A 13518-nucleotide genomic window follows, 5' to 3' on the forward strand; every position below is an offset into this window, starting at 1 on the left:
TACTGGGGCATCCAGGTAACACCCACATCACAACACAGAACATTTACAGTACTCCAGAAGGATCCTTGATGAGTTTTGCCTGCTTTTTAAATTTTTTTTTAAGATTTATTGATTTATCTGAGAGATAGAGAGCACATGCACAAGTGGGAGGGGCAGAGGAAGAAGGAGAGAGAATTTCAAACAGATTCCATGCTGAGTGCAGAACCCAACAGAGGACAAGATCTCACAATCCTGATATCACAACCTGAGCTGAAACCAAGAGTCAGATGCTTAACCGACTATGTCACCCAGGTACCCCTTACCTGAGTTTTAAAAATCAGTTTTATTGAGCTATAACTTTTATTAAGTTGTAGGATTTGATTTCTTTTGAAAAATGTATACAGTTGCATATCCACCACCACTGTGACATTACCATCACCCCAGAAAATTCCTTCCTGCCACTTTGCAGTCAATCTCTACCCCCATGATGTATTCTTCTGTTCACATATTTTTGTCTGTTCTAGAATGTGACATGAATAGATCACTCAGTGTGTATTCTGGCGTTTGGCTTCTTTCATTAAGAAAATGCTGCATGTTTTTGCTGCTGAGCAGTACCTCATTATATGGAAATGTTAAAATTTATTTATTCATCAGTTCTCCATAGGCACTTTTCAAGGGAAAAAAAAAAAAGTACAGCACATATTCTTTTCCCAAGCCTCACAGAATTTCCATGGAGGTTAGATCTAAAACTTCAAGATACAAAAAAAAAGATACAATCTACCATAAGACAGAGTTAAACGGTACAACGTATAGCAGAATTAATGTTATTATCTAAAGCACATGATAACCTTTTATTTACTACAAAATAAGTATATTTAAAAGCATAGAAAACACATTAAAAAATGAATAGACAGATACAAAAAAGATTCAAAACTTCTAGCATTAAAAAAAAATAGGGGCACCTGGGTGGCTCAATGGGTTAAAGCCTCTGCCTTCCACTCAGGTCATGATCAGGCTCTCTGCTCAGCAGGGAGCCTGCTTCCCCTCCTCTCTCTCTACCTGCCTCTCTGCCTACTTGTGATCTCTGCCTGTCAAATAAATAAAGAAAATATTTTAAAAAAATAGTCATTGAAATTAAAAGCTCAATGAACTAATAAGCAAATAGCAGATTGGACACAGATGAAAAAAAGAATCAAGAAACAGAAGACAGAGCTGAAGAAATTGTCCAGAATTCAGCTTTTAGAGACAAAGTAAGTAAGCAAAGATAAGAAATGCAGAGAATAGAAAGAGATGGTCCATGATATGTCTATTATGAATTCCAGAAGGAAAAAAAGAGAAAATATCCAGGCGATAATGACTAAGAAATTTCCAAAATCTAGGGACAATACTAACTATTTAAATAAATAAAAATAAGTCCACACCTAGAGACAAGGTAATAAAACTAAAGAATGTTAAAAGCAATAAAAAGAAATACTACAATACCTTAAAAAAAAAAAAAGACAGCTAACTTTTCAAAAGTTAGGTTTCAATGGAAACCTAGAGTCAGTGAAATTACAACTTCCAAGTGCTAAAGGCGGGTGGGGGTGAGGGAATTGCAACACTGAATAGTATACCAAACTAAACTATTCAAGTGTGAAGTCAATATAAAAATTGCAAGCAGAAAAAACTGATTATAAATGTAGGCACCACAAATTTTTAGTTGTGACCTCAGGCAAACGTGTAATTTCTCTAGATCTTAGTTCTGTATCTATACAATAGGAAAACAATATTTATCATCATAAAGTTAAAAACTAAATGTGAAGTTAGCATCCTTCCTAGCAAATAAAGAGCAGTGAATCAATGTAAGCTATTATCTTTACTCCACACTCAACATTAATACAGAGGTTTAGAGCAGCTAATTTTTCCTCAACAAGAAATCAACTGACCCAGTTTTCATTATAAACGCCTACCAGCAGAGAGCCTGGGTGGCTCAGTAGGTTAAGTGGCTGCCTTCCGCTCAGGTCATGATTGCTCAGCAGGGTGCCTGCTTCTCCCCCTCCCCCCACCCCACTCACACTTTCTCTCAGAGCATGCTCTCTCTCTCTCAAATATTAAAAAATAAGAAGAAATAAATTCCTAGAAGCTGTACCACAATTTTAGTTACTCTGAACCATAATCTTGAAATAAGAGGGTTTTTAAAAAATCTCCTTTAATATAAATTAGAAGTTTCTAGGACTTTCTTTTTTTTCCCAAAGATTTTATTTATTTGACAGAGAGAGAGAGAGAAAAAAAAAAAAAACCACAAACAGTGGGGAGGGGCAGATGGCGAAGCAGGCTTCCACGCTGAGCAAGAAGCCTGAGCCATGGCTGATCCCAGGACCCTGAGCTCATGACCTGGGCCGGAAGGCAGATGCTCAACAGAGCCACTCAGGTGCCCCAGAAGTTTCTAGGACTTAAAATGTCAGGTAACATCTAAAAAAAGCATGAACTGCTTTAAGCAATGTCATGCTTGACAATACTTCTCTTATTCTGAGATTATCACTTATTCAAAAATGAATTCAGCATCTTCTTACAGTATTTACTGAACTGATCCAGTAATATTGTCCTATACAGAACGATCCAACGAGTATCTTCAAAGAGAGTTCTTTGTTCAAAGAGAGTTCCATGCTCAGAATGAGAAGAACTCTTCAAGTTCATGCTCAGACCAATAAGAATATTGTTTCATTTGGTCCTACATAATTATGACTTATCTCTTTAAGACTCATATCTAACGCTAACAAATCAAATAAAATCCTGGTTCCAATCTCTCTTCAGCTACATTACATCTACAGCCACACTTTCTTCTCTTTTGAACTACCTTCTCCCACAATACACACATACATACACACACACACACACACACTCTCTCTCTCTCTCTCTCTCTGTCTCTCTCACACAGAGCTTTCTCTCCCAACATACTTGGATTTTTATCTCATACCAAGACTAAGGCACATGTTTGGGAAAAAAAAAAACTAGCTTATACTGAGAAGCCTAAACTGCTTAAGATGTCACAAATAATTCTTTTGTCTCCACAGTTGTGGTTTTAAAATGAGAAAGAAAAGATTTTTTTCAAACTAATTTTTTAGGATGAGCGAGTGATATCTAATTCAGTTATACTTATAATGTGTGTGAAGCTTTAAAAAATATTGCTTTAAGCTATTTTCATTCTCACACTTCCATAATTCTCTCAGAATGTTCCTTTTCCTTCTATGAGTTGCAAATTCCTGAAATATTTATTTCAAAAACACTGAAGCAGCCTCAACTACAGTAATGTGAACAAAATAATACAAGTTGGAACTGTGGTAGCAAAACAACAAATCAAACTTGATTTTAAGCATTTTGTATCATGTTGAATTCTACCAATGTTCAGCCTCTACATACTTAAAAAAATAAAAAGTTTATTGAAATCGCCAAAGTCCAGTCTATTTCACACAATGACAGCTATAAATTCAAGTAATTAAAAAAACACATAACCACAACAGCTCAAATTACCGCATTTTGAACTATGTTTTCATAGCAATAAATTAATCCACTATGTGAATACTAGTCACCAAAACAGTTTATTCTGAAAGCCACAATACCTCCCATTTCTTGATAATGGGCTATATGCTCAAGGACTGTAGCTTGCCGTGAATAATGGAGAATAGGACTTCATCACAAACTCAGAGAAAACAGGAAAAGTGTCTGTAGCAACCAAGTCTTTTCATTTGTTTCCTTACCTAAGCTCACTTCTCAAATGCTCAGGGAATAGAAAAATGACTGTCCGTACAAAATAAAAGAATCTAAAGCGATCATTGTAAGAGCTTAAGTTTCTAAAAAAGTAGCCTCAACAGTAATTTCTGCCCAGGTACTCAATTCTTTACAACACTGAGGCACCGACAATGTTTATACCCGTCATTCTGTGTCAAGATGGCAGCTTCAACTATGTATTTTATCTTAAGTACTTAAGTACCCTTTTAACATAGAAATAACATTCACTGAATGTTTATTCCGTGTGAGGAAATATGATAAAAATGGCTGTCTAGTCATTATCTCCTTTAATCCGCATCCCACTACTAAAAAAAAAATGGTTCCCCCCATTTAATAGAAGAGGAGGCTGAGGCTTTAAAGAATTTAAACACCCAGCTGGATTTATACCCGGATGTGTCTAAACTCAGAGCCTGTACTGTTGGGTCATTATACTCTACCGCTCAAATTCCTTCAAAATACATCAACTCCTTCAAAGTTATATAGTTAATCCAAAAATAAAAAATAAAAGACTAGCTAGTAGAGATGAAATAATGTATTTTATTCCAGTTGTCTATATAATTAAATACTACTGCCCTTAATTTCAAGGTATTTGAAAGATATTACATGAAACCTTTCAAAACACTGTCTGCATCACATTACTTTACCAAGTAGTCATTAATCAATTAATATTATCATATCTATTCACTCATACATCCATCATCCATTCTATACTATTCAGTAAACACCTACCCCATTTAGCAAACACCCACGTATACAGAAGGCCCATATTCACCAAGAAAAATGGAAGAAGGGAAAATCATCAGAAAGGTAAAAATACTTAAGTTTAAGATACTCATGGGTACAGAGAAATCAAAGAGAATGAAGGAACATGCTATTGAAATAAATGAAATGAAGTTGAAGTTACACAGACATGATTATAAGTTACAGAAGCATTTACAAAAAATATCTTCATACCAAAAAAATTAGAAAGAATAAAAATTTCAAACTAAAGCTCACTTTTAAAAAATAATGAAATCTTGCCATTTGAAATGACATGACCATGCTGAGCGAAATAAGTCAAAGACAAATACCATGACTTCACTCATAGATGGAATTCAAGAAACAAAAAACAAGCAAAGGGGGAAAAAGCTGAGGGGGAGGCAAAGGAAGAAACAGACTCTTACTACAGAGAACAAACTGATGGCGACCAGAGGAGAAATGGACGGGAGGACGGGGGAAACAGGTGAAGGAGATTACGAAATGCACTTGTGCTAAGCACCAGTTGTTGTGTGGAAGTGTCCAATCACTACTGTACACCTGAAACTCATAACACATTATATGTTAACTACTGTAATTTTTTTTTAAGATTTTTATTTATTTGAGAGAGAGAAAGAGCACAAGCGAGGTGAGCGGCTGAGGAAGAAGCAGATTCCTGCTGAGCAGGGAGCCTCATGAGGGGGCTCAATTCCAAGATTCCAGGATCATGACCTGAGCCAACTGCAGACACCTAACAGACTCAGCCACCCAGGTGCCCCTAACTAACTGGAATTTAACTAAAAACTTAAAAAATAAATAAAACTCACTTTTTAACAGGCTGCTTAACAGGAGCTTTTAGTCAACAATTATTAATGGACAATCAGTAATTAAGAATTACAAAGTTGGAAAGGGACTTAAAAGGTCATTTATTCCATCTCCATACCTTCAAATAGGGCCATAATCAAACCATCCATAGCAAAAGAAACAAAGACATCTAAACACATCTAAAGACATTAAACAACTCGCCTTGGAAAACACTTTTTTTTTTTCACTCCTCTCACAATCTATGCCTTAATTTTTCTAGCTAATGCCTGTATACACCTAAGTTACTAAGTATTCTAAGGCAGTATTTCACTAGGCCTGCCATATATGAGTATAATTATCTAGGAGGAAAAAAGTGTTTGAAATAATGCTGAGTACATTAAAATATATATATTTCCATATTATAAACTGAGGTTCAAAATTAGTGACATCATAATATAAATCAGTCCAGAAATGAGATATAGTCAAAGAAATTTAGAGCTACTGGAAAATCATGCAGCAGAATTCCAAATTTCTCTGAAGATGAAACCAAGGCAAAGATGTTAATATTATTAATGGTCTACACAAAAAAAACATTTTATGGCATTTAAGGAAGCCTCACTTAAAAGAGTAATTGATGAATCCTTTTATAGAACAAATCATTATTTTGTAATATACCTACTGCTTTGAACTACCTGCTTAATATGATCAGGTAGTCACAGAACAAGGCCTCTCGTCAAACAGGACTGACAATCCTGGCACATCGTTGCTATGGGGGAAAGAGGGAAGAGAAAGGTGTTCAGTCATTGGGCACTTAGGGTTTACCTCCGTTAAACTGTCTTTTCCTCCCAAAAATCTTATAAATAGTATTACTCTCTCTCTCTTTTTTTTTTTTTTTTTTAGTAAGGAGACAGGTTGGGAAACTTGCCTGTGATTACATAGAAAAGAAGCTGTAGTTCCAGAATTGACAACAGATATATCTGACCCCTTCCACTGTACCATAGTCAGTAAAAAAAAGAATACCACTGTGCATGTTGAGAAAATAAAGTATAAAGTACTAATCCAAAGGATCCATAGGAGTTTTCTAATTTCACTGTGATATTTATACAAAATAGATAATAATTATCAGTTAAATGAATAAATATAAAGTTGTTTAAGAATACTCAATTGTAAGTTCTTGGCCTGGATTCTCTTCTCTTCAGTAACACATTAAGCTACTGGTTTCCTCAGTATTTTAAGCTCTCCCATAGTAAATCGAAATTTAGGGGGGGGGGGGGCGCGGAAATCACACAACCTTGTGTTTTGCTGTCATTGAAAATTACTGAATTCTAATCTCAGCTTGACAAAACCATTCTTAACCCGTTCTAGCTCTCTACAGTGGCTTTTCCAAATCTCCACCATTCTCCTTTCCTAAACCCAATCTCCTCTCATCAATTGACCTTGATTCCTATCTACCTCTTAGAGATCGTAAGTTTGAACTCTCTAACTTATAAATTATCTATATTCTCACTTCTCTCCTTTTCAGTGCCTCTCTCCTCCTGTCTACATCAGCACACTGCCTAGGATCACAGTGGGCACTTAGTTGATACTTACACAATATAACTAATTCTAGACATTCTTTTACCCTCCTCATCCCATCCTTGCCTGAATTTTCAGAGTCCTCTAACAGCTATCTCCTCTATTTTCTACATCTGCAAACACTTCCTCTTTATTGGCTCTTTCCCTAATAGTTTATCAGTCTTTAAAAAAACAAAAACAGAAAACAGAAAACCTACAAACCCTTTTTAGTTACTGCCTCATCTGTTTCTTTTCTTCAGAGTCAAACTTCTTTAAAAAGAGAAGTGTGCCTGGAAATTTCATAGTAAGGAAGTACTGTCAAGTAAGTAGCATAATATCACAGGGTTTTAAGAATCCTTAATTCTTTTTTAAAGTTTATTCATTTAAGTAATCTCTAGACCCAATCGTGGGGCTTGAACTCACACCTCCAAGATCCAGAGTTGCTCACTCTACTGACTGAGCCAGCCAAGAACCCCTTAATTTTCAAGATACATACTGAAATAATTACAGATAAAAAGATGTAATATCTGAGTTTAGCTTTAAGATAATCCATTTGCAGGAAGGAGTAACAGATGAAACAAAATTGGTTATGTGTTCATTCTTCAAGGAAAGTGACAACTACATGGGGAGCTCATTATTTTATTTTCTCTTGTATATGTATTATCAAGGAAAATTTTTAAACTTTTTGAACTTGTTTTTCAAGCAGCCTATGCTCACATTCCTCTTCATTTTTGCAAAGAAGTTTAGAAGTACTTTACAGCCACCAAATCCACTGGACATGTTTCAATCTTTACCTCACTTGCCCTCTCTGAGACACAAGATACTCTGGTCCATTCCTGCTTCTTTCTTTCCTCTCCTTTGTCATTTGTTAATGCATGCTCACTCTGATTATTCTCTGCCTCCCAACCTCTCAGTCTCATTTGTAGGCACTTTTCCCACTTCCTTTCAAACATGGTCCCACTCTCCCGCCCCAACACACACACATGGGCACACATGCACACACACCCGAAATGCTGTTCCTTCCCAAGAGTTCCATATTAAAATTTTTCCTTTTTCATTTCTACGCATTTCTCCAATGTGAGCTGATCCACTTTCTCCTGTAATTTCAACTACTTCCACACATGCAAATCCCCACCTCCAACCGTGAATGGGCTCTCTCCTGAGCTCCAGATCCAAATGCATCCTACCCTCAATATCCCACAGGAACTTTGAATAAATGCTCAGAACTGAACGGATCTTTAACTCCAACAAAATCCTGCTCTTCCTCCTCTCAAATAAATGGTTTCACTATCCTCACAAACATCCCAGCCAGAAAATTAGAAATCATTTATTTTAGGGTTCCAAAACTTTCTAGCCCCCAAGTAAAGTGATATCAATTTTATCCCTTAAATGTTTCTACAATCCCTGTCTACCATAACCTCAACTGCTTAGTTCAGACGTATCTTCATTTTCCTATTGTACATTTTTTTCCCCTAAAACTGGTTTCCCTACACCACTCTATTCTCCCCTCTCCAAACTTCAGCTGGAGTTACCATTCTAAAATACAAACCCAATTAACACTACATTTGAAATTCTTCAATGGTTGCCCTATGTTGGCAAAAAAAAAAAAAAAAAAAAAAAAAGTCACGGTACCGAGTTCTCTTCTAACCTCTCCCCCAACTACACTACAAGTACTCTAGGATTCAGGCATCAGAATGACCTAGGATTCTCCAAACACAAAACTCTGGAATCTATCCTTTGCTTTTGTTGTGCCATGTCCCTAAAATCACTTTCTTCAGGGGCACCTAGATGGCTCAGTGGGTTAAGCCTCTGCCTTCAGCTCAGGTCATGATCTCAGGGTCCTCTGATCAAGCCCCGCATCAGGCTCTCTGCTCAGCAGGGAGCCTGCTTCCCCCTCTTGCTCTCTGCCTGCCTCTCTGCCTACTTATGATCTCTGTCAAATAAATAAAGAAAATCTTAAAAAAAAAAAATCACTTTCCTCACCTTCTCTCCCAGTGAAAGGTTAGTCAACTTAACTTAGCTGAAGTCAAATGTCACATCATACTATAAACTTCCCTCAATCTCCTTAGACAGGTCAAGTTCTTTCTACCAATGGGTACAGAGAATGGCATCAGTGGTTGAGATCATGACTTAAATTAGACCCACCTGGGTTGAAATCCCAGGTTCAAACCTTATCAGCTATGACTCTGAACAAGATCTCTAAATCTGTTTCTTCAACCTAAGTAACAGTAGCTAGGGATTTTTATGAGGATTACATAATGGGCTACATGCAAAATACTGTACTGTGCCTCACTGAAATAAAGTATTCAATAAATATTACTGTTATATTACTGTTTATTTCCACTCTGGGCTCCTTTAGCAACTTGTACCTATTCCTCTCATACTACTGTGATAACATGACTATTTGCTCAGGCAGAACACAGACTATCTTCTATTATATTTTTATTACCACTACCAGGTATAACACCTACAATATCATAGGTTCTTAACAAATCTTGAATAAACAAATAATATGCTTCCAACCCCTGTACTATATGCCATTAAGGCCTCAATTTTTTTTTCCTAAGGGTCTTTTAAAATTTACTTTCCAACTCCTTGTACAAAAATGGTACTTTAAGTAAAACTTACAAGTCAGCCTCATTGTAATAGAGAAAAGGGGGATTTTGTAGTGGCCTTGTGTTGTCTTCTTGTTTAAAAAACACAAACAGGGGTGCCTGGGTGGTATAGTCAGCTAAGCATCCGACTCTTGGTTTCAGCTCTGGTTATGATTTCAGGGTCCTGAGATAAAGCCGGAGTCTGCTTAAGAGTCTCTCTCCCGCCCTCTCTCTCTGCCCCTTCCCCTGCTCCCTCTCTAATTTAAAAAAAACAAACAAACAAAAAAAAAAACAACAAAAACAAAAACCTAACACACACAAAATAAGCCCACTGTCCTATCAACAATTTTTCTAGATATTATATAAAATACCTAATTTCTAGGATGGTCATCTCCCTGTTGAAAAAATTTTAAAGGGTAATTAAGGCAGGTTTTCTAAATCTGTGTTGGCTTCCTTACCACCAGGACCTGAGCAAACTCTAAGGACTAAGGTGTACTGCAGAATAATTTTTTTTTAAGTAGAACATGGCATTTTTCATTTTGAAAATATGCTCCTGAGAAATTCTGAGAACAATGAAATACCAAAGAAAATAATTACTACTACCCACTGCTAAAAATAAAAAAAAAGTCTGTGCTTTAAAAATCACTACTAAAAATAACAATAATAACTAGTAAGTTAAAGTTAAACTAATCTTCAAAATAGAATCAAAGTATGTGAAGGCAATATTCAAGCTAGTAAGTAGGGGTGTAGGGGTACTCATTTTGCAATCTTGACCCTCAATAAATAAAATGCAAAAGGCAAAACGGTTAAAAAAAAAAGATGCTACTATATAATGGCATCTCTACTTCTACACTTGATCTTTAAGCATTAACGCCCTTTGAGTAATTATTAATGGATTTAATATGCAAACACCTCTGAGCTACTTAAGAATAAATATAATTAAATACCTAGAAATAAACGTATTAGGGAAAGGAGAAAGGCCAGTTTAAAAAAAAAAAAAACAAAAACAAAAACAGTTTCTCGGGTCTCACATCAAATGCCTGCCATACATACGGTTCGGCACCCAGAGGCAGCAACCTGGGAGGGTCAGAGACGCCGCAGGCCCGAGGCCCTGCAGCTGGGGCGGCTGCTCATCCCTGAGACCAGGCGGGGCGGTGGCCCAGCCCCGTCGGGGTGGGGCTGAGCGCAGTTAGCCGGGGCGGGCCAAACGGCAGGGCGGGAAGCCCAAGTCTCACCTCCACTTCCCTTTCCCAGCGCAGAGCCCAGTTCCGCGACCACCCAAGAGCCCCTGCACCACAAAGACAGATTTTTCTCTCTCCCGGTCCGCTTAAAGTTTATCGGTCTTTCCCAGCGGTCAGGGCCGCCGGGCTTTGTAGTTCGCCGGTCCGGGCCATCCCGCCAAGGCCGCAAGCCTATGGAGCCGCTAAACTACAATCCCCATAATGCCCCGCGAGCCTCGCGCTCCCACTGTTCTCCACTTCCCCTCACGGCACCCCAGGACGCGTGCCGCCGCACTGCCGTGGCAGCGGGAGACCGGGTGGGGCTGTCAACCTGAACACGCCACCATCTGCTCTCCTGCTTGCGCCCGTCTCCTTCTGATTCATTACCTACGTGCCGCAGGTCGGCCGGCCGTTGGTGAGGCCGTCCGGGTGGGGGTGGGGCACCGGCCGCCGCCGCCGCCGAGTCCGTTAGTTCCCTACGTGCGTGAAGAGGCGGTGGCGGCGGCGTACAGTTGCCATGGCAGCCTCAGGCCGAGCGAGCGGTGGGGGGACCGCGGAGGCTCCAAGTCACTCGGGGGAGGAGCCTGGGAACCCCACCCGGGTGAGGGGGAAGGGAGGCATAAGGGTGCGTCTGGGAGAGGGAGACGGTGACATTGAGGACGAGTGACTAACAGAACTCGGGTACTGCCCACTGAGCCCTGCCGCGGCAGCGTCCAATCCCGTTGGCAGGACGCGTGTCCTGTGCCATCGGCTGAGAGCGTTGGTGCCCGCTCTATTCTGAGAGGTTGCCTATGGCGTCAGAGGAAGGAGCGCCCGAGCGGCTCAGCGCCCGGCTCTTTAAAGGTCGTCCGGTCCGGCCCCTCCCCCGCCGCCTCTGCGGGCATCCCCCGCCGGCTCTGGAACCGGAACCACCCTTTCTGGGGTTTTTACCAGGAAGACCGAATTTGCAATCTTTCACACCCTTCTACCACTTTCTGAGGAGTGGGATGGAAACGAATCCTTTAGTAAGGCGTATGCGTACGGTCTAAAGGATTATTAAGGACGTTTGAGAACTTGTAAGTGGCACTGATTACGGCTGAATTTTTGATGTGTCATACTTCCGAGGTAACCGTTTATGGACTCTTCCCGAGACCCGTCTCAGAGATGCAGTGCCGCAGAGACAGGTTGAGCGCGCGGGCGCCTAAAAGCCGCTTCTCGGTTCACGTCCTGCCCTTACACTGGGTAGCTGTTAACCAGGGGCAGTTGACTTACACGCTCTGATGCTGAACATTTTAACCTGCAACGTGGAGATGATGTCTAGCGCGCCGTGCTTGTGAGAAATAAAGGCACTGAGACTGGGGGAGCGCTGTGAAACAAAGACTGGCATTCAGTTATTTACTCCTTTGTGATCAGAGTCAGGAATGGTAGCCTGGAGGTGAGGGTGGGTGTGACTGAAGAGGGAGTTTCCTGCAGTGATGGAAAAGCTCTACATCCTGCTTAGGGTTTAAGTTATAGAGGTATGTACAGCTGCCAAAACTCATGGAATGGTAGGTGTAAAATCTGTACATTTCACTGTGAGTAAATGAACCTCTAGAAAAGAACAAAAAAATAATTTCAGTCTAAGCAACTTTCAAATAAACAGCACGGCGTTGTTAAATTTAGTCACCAGGCTGTACATACACCCCCAGGACTTATTTATTCTGTAACAGAAAATGTGTACGGGGCACCAGGGTGGCTCCGTTGTTAAGCATCTGCCTTTGGCTCAGGTCATGGTCCCAGGGTCCTGGGATGGAGACCCTCATCTGGCTCCCTGCTCGGGTGGGGAGGGAAGCCTGCTTCTCCCTCTCTCACTGTCCCTGCTTGTGTTCCAGGTCTCAGCTGTCTCTCTCTTTGTCAAAATCAGTAAATAAAATATTCAAAAAGAAAATGTGTACCCTTTGACTCCCATCATCACCCATTTCACTCCACTACTCCCACCCCACACCTCTGGCAACCACCAATCTGTTCTCTGCATCTGTGAGACTATAATTAGAAATGTAGACCCTAATAGAGACCACAGAGATGTTTTCCAATCTCCAGATTTTGCAGATGTGGAAAATGAGACCTAGAGATTTAAGTAAATAGAGGAAGTGGGAGGGGGGATTACTCTGTCGTTTTCTACCAATAAATGCCTCTTGAGAAATTATGACTGAAAATAGCAAGCTACTTATGTGTATGTCATCCAGTTCTCAGTCGGGGTCACCTTGTCCACAGAAATTTTGTTGAAATAGACTCAAGTCCCTTTCCACCTCCTGTGGAAAGGCCAATGTTCTCTCCAAGATTGTACATTCCCCCCACCACCAGAGTGGGAGGGAGGCAGTTACAATCTCAGGGTCATGGCTCTGAGTTCTTGTTTTTCTCTGAACACATGGACTCTCTCATATCTCACCTTCTGCAACTCTTTTCTCTCCTGCTACACACAGTTTGGAAATCAAACCCTTTTCTTTGGTTGTTTGTAGAGCAGGCTCCTCCGAAGGTTTGGAGCAACTGGAGTTTTAAATGAAGGCTGCCAATAACCTAACGCTAGGACTCCCTGGTCTTGGAAGGCCTTCAGTATCCCAATGGCATAGGTATCCACCAACTCCCCTTTTTTTTTTTTTTTTCCAGCAGAAAACTGCAACTCTGCACTAACCACCATCTCCCCCGTCCCATCTCTTTCTCCTCCTCTTTTCTCTCTTTACACAATACTTTTAGTTTTATCTGTCTCCTAATCTACACCTTCAGGACCACTTTCCATTCTTAAACTGTTCATCAAAGTATTTTCCTACACAAAGTACTTGCCCCAAAAGGAACTCTAGTGCTGCCTATTAAAATCATATGTTTCAGCTCAGTATATATCCGCAAAT

General features: G+C 39.9%; 1 protein-coding gene across 10 annotated transcripts in view; it reads right to left on the reverse strand.

Annotated features, from left to right (window-relative positions):
- The window catches only part of KATNAL1 (katanin catalytic subunit A1 like 1), a 77812-nt gene extending 65404 nt beyond the window's left edge, over positions 1-12408 (reverse strand). The window contains exons 1-2 of one of the 10 annotated variants that reach the window (XM_045978398.1): positions 10670-10786; positions 5979-6052 (exon numbers count right to left, since the gene is read on the reverse strand). The gene's annotated coding sequence lies outside the window, so the exon portion shown is untranslated. Of the gene's footprint in view, positions 1-5961; positions 6053-10465; positions 10575-10669; positions 10787-11041 lie in introns of those variants that run through there. The other 9 variants (XM_045978402.1, XM_045978403.1, XM_045978396.1 and 6 more) reach the window with 9 other exon arrangements.
- Positions 12409-13518: the final 1110 nt, after the last annotated feature.

The sequence above is a fragment of the Meles meles genome, chromosome 14, assembly GCF_922984935.1.
Source record: "Meles meles chromosome 14, mMelMel3.1 paternal haplotype, whole genome shotgun sequence".
NCBI lineage: Eukaryota > Metazoa > Chordata > Mammalia > Carnivora > Mustelidae > Meles > Meles meles.